The sequence below is a fragment of the Mercenaria mercenaria genome, chromosome 15 (genome assembly GCF_021730395.1).
Source record: "Mercenaria mercenaria strain notata chromosome 15, MADL_Memer_1, whole genome shotgun sequence".
Taxonomy (NCBI): domain Eukaryota; kingdom Metazoa; phylum Mollusca; class Bivalvia; order Venerida; family Veneridae; genus Mercenaria; species Mercenaria mercenaria.
In genome coordinates, this window is record NC_069375.1 from 71,183,950 (window position 1) to 71,193,586 (window position 9,637).

Consider the following 9,637-nt stretch of genomic DNA (forward strand, 5'->3'; position numbering starts at 1 on the left):
ATGTGTATCTTTCAGTAGGATCTCTGCATTGAAGAGTCAGCTTTTACTGCAGAGTAATTGCCCTTTTATTGTTTTAATTCCCAAAAACGAAGTAACCAGTTGGATTTTCATGACCCTTTATACAAATATAGTTCACTATATGGCAGAGCTTTTACCTTTTATTTTGTAGAAAATAGGAACCAATAAACAATTGCAAGGTCCTTTAAAATTTGTACATAACTTAACAATGAGTATATCTGAAAATGAAATATCGTTTAAAATACTGTAAAATCATTAAATTTCGTAGGCATGAAATCATGTGGTTTTGGTCAAAACGGCAACTTCGTGGGGACATGAATTGGTGTATTTCAACTTTTGAACATAAAATGAATGGGAATTTTACTTGTTCGTTGGGATTAAATTTCGCGGATTGACTCAATCACGAAATCCACGAAGATTAGTTCCCACCTTATATTAATGATTGCACACTAAAATCCTGTCAATGATAAAATCTTTTATTTGGAGGAGGATAAAAATGCTATGAATTTGCTTGTTCTGCACCTAATTCACTCTTCCAGTCAGCAATTCCAATTTGTACCATGAGGCCGTCAAATACATGTTTCCTGTATTGCATGCAATATATTCCGTATTGGACAATATAAAAATTTGGATTCGAATCTTTGTGTCAACTAAACGCCACAGTCAAGCCCTTGACGAAGGAAAGAGTTGGGACGAAGACGCTTGACACGATATTTCTAAATGCGTATGAAAATATGAAATCACGTGAATATAAATGTGTTTCGTTTTCACTTAGAAAAATAAGCAAATAATAAAAGAGATTGCATAAGATTATCTTGTACAATACAGGATGTATTTGGATTCCTACCAATCCGAGAAAAAGCATATGTTTGTCAAAGTATGTCGCTCTGTTGTACAAAACAATGTTTAATGATACGATGGTTAAGTTTTCATTGAACACCGATGGTGTATTGAATATTTGTGATACACTGCTAATAATGATATTGTCTAAATATGTAAATATCTATTTATGTTTATTACATGCACAATAAATTCATACATTGAAACTGCGTTAATCTATTGTATTTCGTAAAAATGTACGAGTATATTTTGTATTCGCATTTCTTTTCCTAATCCCTTATATAGTGTTCTGAATAAAAATTGAAAACACTCAATGAATTAAAAATGTCCCATCTATGCATTTGGAAATGTTGACCGAAAAAGTGTTTTGTAATGTATATACTTATAACATAATATGCATAAGAACATAAGTATTATACACATAAGTTTGGTAATATTTTAGTCCTAAATGAAACGTAACTGACGCTCATATCGCGCATATCGTAATAAATTATATTTGGATATACAGAAATTTGGTGGTTGTCGTCAGAAACATTATCGACTATTCGTTTAATTTACTATTTTGTTTAGGAAAGTTAAAGTCAATACCGATTCTTAAATTTGATAAAGGGCATAGTTAGTTAAAACTTGGTTATGAGTTTGTTATGGACTTTAACGTTTATTAACAGTTTGAATGACATGAATATCAACACGAACTACATATGTATAGATGACACGCGTCAAGTATTATAATATAAACCACCATACTAGATCAGATTTTATGAATAAACATAGTAGTCAACAATATAGCAAGAATGACATAATTGCCATATGAGCCGTGCCATGGGAAAATCAACATAGTGGCTTTGCGACCAGCATGGATCCAGACCAGCCTGCGCATCCGCGCAGTCTGGTCAGGCTCCATGCTGTTCGCTTTCAAAGCCTATTGGAACTAGAGAAACTGTTAGCGAACAGCATGGATCCTGACCAGACTGCGCGGATGCGCAGGCTGGTCTGGATCCATGCTGGTCGCAAACCCACTATGTTGGTTTTCTCATGGCACGGCTCATATATAAATGGGGCTTGTTTAAAGTTCCTGAGCGTATTATTTTTTATATTCTCACTAGGATATGACAATTACCAAGATTGTTGCATATATGCAGATATTGTGATATAATGACAAACATTCGGGCTCACGAAATCTTTGTCCTCTCCTATCTCATACAGTAGATGCACCAACACAATTTGACATAATATTGTTGCCTTCATTAAAACTAACACCACAATTCATTTAACGTTATGTTAGACCCACATTTTATCTAAAAACATGAACAATGGCTTTATACAGTTTATGTAAACATAAAATTTACAAGTTAATGTGTATTAATAGTACTATGAGTTAGGTTCAAAATAGTACACACTGTATACAAAATAACATACAATCATATTTCAAGCAGAGAAATCACTTTTAACAGCGGATTAGAAAATTCAAAGCCCTGGGAGGACTGTAGGGAAGCGTAGCTGAACCCGTATGCATTTTAATAGAGAAGCCAGGCAAGAAAAGAATCCATTAGATTAGAAAAAAATGCACCCGTCCGTCGATCCTTATGTCCCGAATGCACGGTTACTAGTGGTTTCTCCTATCATATGTCTTAAATTCATCATAATGTGAGACCTATCTTAAGTTGCTTACACGGTCGGGTAGATTTCTATCCATCTATTTATAGCAACGTATATAAAACAAAACTTTAGAGTTTTTAAATTTAATATCAATAGACATTGTAGACGAACTTCAACATTGATTTCTAACGCCGATTTAGTTAATAAAAAATTTAAATGTTACGTTACAAATACAAAGGAAAAAGGGATACAGACTTTTCAATAAAGATAAGTGAATTTTTAGAAGAGGCTGAATATGGTGTACTGCCAAGAAAAGAAACACCAGTTACCCAGTTAATTGGACAATTTCTGGAAAAATATTTCATACACAGTAAAGCGATCCCAAGCGGTGGAAAAGCTGAACATTCTTGCTTGAGTCAATTCAGCGACTTAGATGTTATGTGAATTATTCAGAGATACTTAGTTGTAAACGATGATTATAATAAAATGAAAAAAAAAAAAGACCTGTCTATCAATTGACCAAACGCCGGCTGTCAATCAAACCAATAAATCGATAGGCGATCAACCAATTAATGCGCTTGATTCGAAGCACACCTCTAGACGGTGTTAATGTAAGTATTACCCTCCGACATTGCGATCTCGACACCGATAAAATAACTGATAAATCCCTTTTGAAAATGATTATATATACAAGTAAAACTTATTAGAAATGGTAAAAAGGTGTTAGTGGGGACTTTGCAAGTCCGATAGTCGCTTCCCAGAACGCCTAGATTATTCCTTTTCCAAAACCTAAGTAAAGTTTTAAGAAGTGTCTTCGTTGGATTAAGACTTGTGGACGTCTTCACAGACAATCGAAAGTGGATAAAATCGACGGAAACTACCACATATTTCTATATACAATGGTATTAATATATCTAGCTTTCACTTAATTCACATTTGACCCGGGTGCCGTGCGATGAATTAGTCTAAATTTGGCATCGTAGGTGGCTACGGGCTACGGTGTATGTGTTCACGCTAAATACGGGCTTCGTGCCGTATCTATTTTTATTTTTTATTTATTTATTTTTGTACATGCCGGGAGAAATTCTTACAGATGCTGCGCGGAGATTATACGGAAATCGTGCCCTTTCAGTCCAGTTGCTTTGCAGTCACCGCAAGCTTCCAACGGAAATCTTACGTGCTGGAGATGACCAATATATATAACCATCTGAAAAATGTTATGCCATATAAAGGCCGCCGCGCGGAAATGATGTGGCCGCTGTAGGGTTGCCGCGCGATGATTGCTCAATATCCATGCGATTACATTTGGTACTGCAGTAAGCAGGAACCTTGTGGCAGCTCTGCGAATGCCGTGCGAAGAACACCGGTGTCTACAATCTCTGTACGATTTCTTTTAGGCACTTTGTCCACGGAATATCGTGCGTTGGCTGCACGATCAGCGCGTGGCCTCCTAATGATGTCCGTGCGGAGATTGAGCAGTGCCAACTACGACATATCTACGGGCTATCGGTTTTCGATTAATTCAAATATGTATAAATTTCGCTAAACAAAGTAGTAGAGGCTGCGGAGCCCGTACGAAAATCGCACATCCATACCCACCCCCCACCCCACAAGTAATTCTGTCTGTAGACCGCTAAAAATGCTATTTAACCGATCCATACGTGAAAATACGTACCCAAGTTGTTGGAAAGGGGCAAATGTAATGCCACTTTTCAAAAAGGGTGATAGGTCCTTTCCTTCAAATTACAGGCCTGTGTCCCTGATTAGTTGTGTTGGGAAAGTTATGGAAAGAGTGATGTTCAAGTACTTTTATAATTACTTACATATGAATAATATTTTATACAAACACCAATCTGGCTTTTTACCTGGTCACTCAACAGTGTACCAATTAATTGACATTTATAATCAAATATGTAAAGCATTTGATGACAAAAAATCAACATGTATAGTATTCTGCGATATAAGTAAAGCTTTCGATAGGGTTTGGCATAGGGGTCTTATTTTCAAATTAAAACAGTATGGGTTTAGCGGAGATATCATAAACTGGATTTCTGATTATCTACATAACAGGCGACAAAAAGTATTTGTAGGCTCAACATATTCAAGTGAAAAACATATCAACGCCGGCGTGCCTCAAGGGTCGGTTCTTGGTCCTCTTTTGTTTTTATTATACGTCAATGACATAGCAGATTCTCTTGTTAGTTTTACCAGATTATTTGCAGATGATAGTTCGCTGGCTTTTAGTTCGAATGACGCTAATTATATAGAAACTACCATCAATCACGATCTTCAAATCTTGTCAATTTGGGCACATCAATGGCTTGTGCAGTTTAATCCATCCAAGACGGAAGTTATGTTCTTATCTTTGGCTAAAAATAATAGAAATCTCCCTTCACTTTACTTTCAGAACACACAGTTAACTTACGTTCAGACGCATAAACACTTAGGAGTCACACTAAATGACGACGGAACTTGGCACAAGCATATTTCTGATATAGCAACATCAGCGAGTAAAGTTTTAGGAACTATGCGTATGTTAATGTTTAAACTTAAACGAAAAACTCTAAACCAAATTTATATATCTTACCTAAGACCAATTCTAGAATATGCATCGATAGTTTGGGATAACTGTACCCTATATGAAAAACAAGTATTAGATAAAATACAATATGATGCAGCAAGAACTGTTACTGGACTTACCAGATCAGTCTCGATTGAATTACTTTTGAAAGAAATAGGTTGGGTCAAATTAAGTGATAGGAGAACAATGCAAAAACTACTTTTAGTCTACAAGTACAAAAATGGAGACTTACCGAGTTATCTGAAAGAACAATTTCCGCCTACTGTTTTTGAATCTATTACCTATAATTTGCGAAATAACGATGATTATGCCACTGTGGCTCGTCGGCTCGAAATATATTCTAAATCAACCATACCATCATCTATCAAATTGTGGAACAAATTAAATGTAGACATACGGACCGCTAATACTTTATCTTCATTCAAAAGTAAACTAAAAGAAAAGTTTAAACCACCCCAAGTCCCTTCGTATTATCTTTCAGGAGACCGTGTCTTCCAGGTCCATCATGCTAGAATTAGGAATAGATGTAGCAATTTGAATGCAGATTTATTTCGCAATCATTTACGCGACAATCCCAGTTGCTCTTGTGGAAATACGTCTGAAGATGCAGAACATTTCTTTTTCCGCTGCCCATCATTTGTTTTACAAAGACGTGAACTTTTTAACAACACACGGACTTATCACCCTTTAAGTACTTTTAAATTACTTTTTGGAATAGAAAACCAAAGTTATGATGTGAATGCGTTAATATTTAAGGCGGTACAAAATTACATAAAAACCACCAAGAGATTTTCTTGAATAATTAAATAATTTTCAGTATTAAACGTGGTATATTTATGTCTAAACACACCTAGAATAGGGACTGGAGGGGCGCGTGGGGGATCCGGGGTGGCTGCAACCTTGTAGGAAGCGTACAAATGGTAATCTCCTTTGTTTGTTTTTGTGGTTAATATGTTGTTTGTGTTAACAATGTTTTTTTTTTGTTTTTTTTTTGGAAGCCAATATTTACTTATTTTCTTTACCATTCAGTATGAATGAATACTTTACAGTGCTATGTATCCTTTGCCTTTTTAGATTCATTCCAATATTTTTGTCTTTTCATTTTTAGAACTTTCTTTTTTACATTTTCTGATATTATAACGTATAAATAGCCTGACGACAATATAAAAATCTTTTAAGTCTTGTTCTTTATGTCTGACTATAGGGAAGGGCCGTCCGCTAATGTTGGTATAACTTGTGGCCCAACCCGTTTGCTTTTGATATTCGCGTTATTACTACATGTGTTTATTCTTCCTTTTGTTTGTTTGCTGATTTATTTGCATGTATTGAATAGAATTGTATTGCCGTATTTCTTAAGCAATAAAATATGATTAAACTAAACACCCCCCACCAACAACTGCCTTCACATGGAGGTCACACAGAAAAGAGGATACGGGCAGTCTACGGGTTCCGCAGACATATCGTATGCCAAAGATTAACTAGGCATTGTTGGTTTATTTCTCAGCCATAACACTTCTTATTGGGCATTTACATAACGAGAAACTGTAAAGAGAAAGTGCCAACAAATAGCAAAATTATGAACTAAAAATGCTACATTATTCGTGCCCAAACTTTTCAGTTACCTCGATCAACATGTACGTGGGAAGGCATCGGTGAAGTGAATTCTTTTTAGGCTGAGGGAGAAGGGCTATTTATAACTAAAATGTAAATGTATCATTATCCTTCAATGCTCTTTTTCCAGTTTTGCACACGGGGCATAAGTACTGATAGAGTACAAGTCGAGAAAATACTAAGAAAATATCAAACTGAATAATAAACAAATTATAATAATGAAAACAGCATAAGCTTGTCAGTGATTTATTAAAGAAGCAACATAACATTTTCAACAATAAATATCATCAGTAATATTCGTCGTGTAGCCTTTTTCCGTCTTCTTTTGTCTTCTGAATTTACATGCTTTCTCAACTAATTCCGTCCCCGAATGTCGGAAAATCCTAACACTATCAATGTAAGACTCCTAACAGTACTTTCTCGAAATTCATCTAAATGTTTTAAAGACACATAATAAGACAGAAATTTCTTGTCAATCTCTTCAGAAATATCGCGTAAAGTAGCAACAGCAGCCATTATCGATCTTAATGTCGGAGGTTTAGTATTTTGTGGTACCACGTGACCTGTAGGCGAAGCCTGGCGTATGGTCAATTACTAGAGACGAATGCCTTCCAGGTTATTCCAAGCTGAAGCTTTCATCGCAGCAATATACTAGATTAAAATTTATTCTTAGAAATGGTGATGGCCGTGACACTGATATCGGAATAAGGAAAAGCATTTTACAACTAGGCAATTTATTTATTTCTAGTAATAAGTTCACTCAGAATGTTATTCCTAAAGAATTCCTTCCAGGGAATACGTTTCCGGACAGTATATACGAGTTAAATGACCCAACTATAACAAGTAATAATGTAGACTTTGTGGAATCTTTCGAAATTGAAATATGGCCAGAGGAAGCAAATAAATGGAGATTTCGGGAAAGAAGAAATGGTTGGCCAAGCGAGGCGTTGTTAAAGAAACTTGAAACTGAAACTTCATGTTACGTAGTCCCAGTCGGAAGTAAATTGTCTGCACAGTCTGATATAGAGTGGCGGTTATCATTCTTTAAAATTAAACGAGAGTTAATTAAGGGTATGAACGATACGCAATTTAAATATCATGTTTTTAGCTCACCTGTCACGAAGTGACAAGGTGAGTTAATGTGACCGTTTGATGTCCGTCGTCCGTCGCCAGTCTTGCGTAGTGCGTCGTGCGTCGTCCGTCAACCATTTCTAAAAAAATCTTCTTCTTAAAAACCACTGGGCAGAATTACACCAAACTTCACAGGAATGATCCTTGGGTGGCCTCTACCAATATTGTTCAAATTATGTCCCTGGGGTTAAAAGAGGCCCGCCCTGGGGTCACTTAGTTACTATAGAAAAAATACTTAAATATTCATCTGATCCTATTTCCAAAACTGTTTAATTATAATTACCTGATGACCTCAAGTAATATGATGTCACTTGACTGAGACCTTGACCTACTGACATACTTTCTTGTTTTTTAAGGTACAGCCTTGAAATTTTGATGACATACAGAGTTTTACCCACAAATCGTAAAACTGAATTTCATTGACCATGAATGTGACCTACTGACTTTCTTAACATTTTATCATCAGTTTGACCCTCTTGTTTTTGAAAATGGTTAAATATAATTTATTTCATTTTAATCACTCTTAACGAAATCACTTCATAACACATGAAAAACGTTGTATTTTGGATGTGTGAAAAGCTTCCAGAGAGTGAATGGATTTCAGAAAATTCGCTATCCTGCGTACAAACTGGATTAAAAAAGCTTGAAAAGTATATTCAACATTGTAATATTGCTCATTATATAGTACCTGATAATAACTTACTTCGCAGTAAAATATTCTCATCAAACGGCAAGTCAGGCGCGATAGCAGTTCTTAAAATATTTAAATATGTCATAATTAAGTATCCATTGGATCTGAAACAATTAAAATCAGTTGGACCCATGCTCAGATTGTATTCTTGTGTTATCAGATGTGCAATAGTGTTTGGATATCGTAGAATCTACAAAGATGACTTCATCAAACAATAAAGATGACTTCATCAAACAATACCCAGAAGCTGATATACTTTTACCATGCGTTCGTATTGCATAAGCTTTGACCGGATGGAGCAAACTGTATAAAATTCACCATATTCCCCGTGCATTGAGATACGGTGGTGACATGGAACCTTCAATGATGCACAGTGTGCAATTCAATGAAATGCGGCGTATGATCCCAGACAAAATAATGACTTTGCCATAACAGAGAAAACAATGGAGAAAACAAGACAAGAATAGCGACAATACACAATTTTATTTGTGAATTAACGTCTGCAAAGCTCTTCGGTCTCGGTCACAAACATACCGCGGTCTTTTGCAGAGACTAATACACAACAAATCCCGACCGCTTAGCTAAATTTGATTAAAGACATTTTGTCTCTTATCGTTCGTCTTCCATCTCTGATTCATGTGGGGAAGTTGACAGTTACTTGTGGAGAACAGGTTTGTACCGGTACAGAATCCAGAAACACTGGTTAGGTTATTTGCCCGCCGTTACATGACTGAAATACAATAACTGAAAAACGGTATTAAACCCAAACCCTGTATTTTCACTACATTAGTGTAAGTAGTGTATAGATTTAAATGGGGTGAAAATGACACGGTAAATCAATAAAATTTCAATGGATTTTACAATTTAAGCGCTTTAACAGAACAAGATTGATCATTCATCGATACCTTTTATCAAAAGATTATATTGCAGGCTACAAAATGTATGATAAGATATTATACGATCATGTAGCGGAACAAAGCAGATAATCGATTGTTTCTTACGGTGGTATGTTAAGGACATGCGATTATTTTTTTAGATTAAATTATCTCGTGCGCACGACATCTTATCTCGTGTGCACAAGATAAGATGTTGATCGCTCGAGATAAGATATCGTGAGAACGAGATAAGATGTTGATCGCTCGAGATAAGATGTCGTGCCCACGAGA